We start from the raw sequence: 2,500 nt of genomic DNA, 5'->3' as shown, positions 1-2,500 counted from the left end.
GAAAGAAGAAGAGAACCGCAGCTTTGAGAGGGGCCGAGCTGCCCGCGGCAGTCCGTTTCGCACCCCTCTCGGGTCGGCCCACGCGTCCCCGGCGCCCTCGGGGCCGATCCCTGGAGGTTCACGTTTCCGAAAACTGGGTTTCTGAAATCGTGCGAAAGGTGTTTTGAAAAACAGGGAGAGACCGGCTCGCACCGAGGGCAGGAGAAGGTAAGAGAGGGGAAATTTCTAGTTTCGCCGAACGGTCCCCCTCTTTACCTTCCTCGGTGTAACACTTAGAAAAATTTGCGGTCAAAGTTTTACACCGAGGAAGGTAAGAGAGGGGAAACTTCTAGTTTCGCCGACCGGTCCCCCTCTTTACCTTCCTCGGTGTAACACTTTGAAAAATTTGCGGTCAAAGTTTTACACCGAGGAAGGTAAGAGAGGGGAAACTTCTAGTTTCGCCGACCGGTCCCCCTCTTTACCTTCCTCGGTGTAACACTTTGAAAAATTTGCGGTCAAAGTTTTACACCGAGGAAGGTAAGAGAGGGGAAACTTCTAGTTTCGCCGACCGGTCCCCCTCTTTACCTTCCTCGGTGTAACACTTTGAAAAATTTGCGGTCAAAGTTTTACACCGAGGAAGGTAAGAGAGGGGAAACTTCTAGTTTCGCCGACCGGTCCCCCTCTTTACCTTCCTCGGTGTAAGACTTTGAAAAACTGGCGGTCAAAGTTTTACACCGAGGAAGGTAAAGAGGGGAGTGGAGCGGAGACTCTAGATATTTGCCTTCTCCAAAGCCACATCCATGCTCCCCCTGTATCAGAGCTCCAGGGGCCAGGCTCATGGCCCAGCTTCTCCCCCTGTGATATTAAAGGCCCACACAGCACCTCCACAGGACCTCCACAGCCACACACACACACACACATGCCTCTCTGCCCCTGTGTCAGAGCTCCAGCACCCAGGCAGATCACCCAGCCACTGGGCCTGTGACATTAAAGGGCCACACAGCACCTCCACAGCCACACACACATGCTTCTCTCCCCTGTATCAGAGCTCCAGGGGCCAGGCTCATGGCCCAGCTTCTCCCCCTGTGATATTAAAGGGCCACACAGCACCTCCACAGGACCTCCACAGCCACACACACATGCCTCTCTCCCCCTGTGTCAGAGCTCCAGCACCCAGGCATATCACCCAGCCACTGGCCCTGTGACATTAAAGGGCCACACAGGACCTCCACAGCCACACACACATGCCTCTCTCCCCTGTATCAGAGCTCCAGGGGCCAGGCTCATGGCCCAGCTTCTCCCCCTGTGATATTAAAGGCCCACACAGCACCTCCACAGGACCTCCACAGCCACACACACATGCCTCTCTCCCCTGTATCAGAGCTCCAGGAGCCAGGCATATCACCCAGCCACTGGCCCTGTGATATTAAAGGGCCACACAGCACCTCCACAGGACCTCCACAGCCACACACACATGCTTCTCTCCCCTGTATCAGAGCTCCAGGGGCCAGGCTCATGGCCCAGCTTCTCCCCCTGTGATATTAAAGGCCCACACAGCACCTCCACAGGACCTCCACAGCCACACACACACATGCCTCTCTCCCCTGTATCAGAGCTCCAGGGGCCAGGCTCATGGCCCAGCTTCTCCCCCTGTGATATTAAAGGCCCACACAGCACCTCCACAGGACCTCCACAGCCACACACACACATGCCTCTCTCCCCTGTATCAGAGCTCCAGGGGCCAGGCTCATGGCCCAGCTTCTCCCCCTGTGATATTAAAGGCCCACACAGCACCTCCACAGGACCTCCACAGCCACACACACATGCCTCTCTCCCCTGTATCAGAGCTCCAGGGGCCAGGCTCATGGCCCAGCTTCTCCCCCTGTGATATTAAAGGCCCACACAGCACCTCCACAGGACCTCCACAGCCACACATCCATGCCTCTATCCCCCTGTGTCAGAGCTCCAGCACCCAGGCATATCACCCAGCCACTGGCCCTGTGACATTAAAGGGCCACACAGCACCTCCACAGGACCTCCACAGCCACACACACATGCCTCTCTCCCCTGTATCAGAGCTCCAGGAGCCAGGCTCATGGCCCAGCTTCTCCCCCTGTGATATTAAAGGCCCACACAGCACCTCCACAGGACCTCCACAGCCACACATCCATGCCTCTCTCCCCCTGTGTCAGAGCTCCAGGAGCCAGGCATATCACCCAGCCACTGGCCCTGTGATATTAAAGGGCCACACAGCACCTCCACAGGACCTCCACAGCCACACACACATGCTTCTCTCCCCTGTATCAGAGCTCCAGGGGCCAGGCTCATGGCCCAGCTTCTCCCCCTGTGATATTAAAGGCCCACACAGCACCTCCACAGGACCTCCACAGCCACACACACACATGCCTCTCTCCCCTGTATCAGAGCTCCAGGGGCCAGGCTCACGGCCCAGCTTCTCCCCCTGTGATATTAAAGGCCCACACAGCACCTCCACAGGACCTCCACAGCCACACACACATGC

Source organism: Trachinotus anak, unplaced genomic scaffold (assembly GCF_046630095.1).
Source record: "Trachinotus anak isolate AG129_WGS33_773 ecotype Australia unplaced genomic scaffold, CSIRO_AGI_Tana_v1 ptg000120l, whole genome shotgun sequence".
Taxonomy (NCBI): domain Eukaryota; kingdom Metazoa; phylum Chordata; class Actinopteri; order Carangiformes; family Carangidae; genus Trachinotus; species Trachinotus anak.
The sequence above is the reverse complement of the archived record's forward strand: the minus strand, read 5'-3'. Positions refer to the sequence as shown.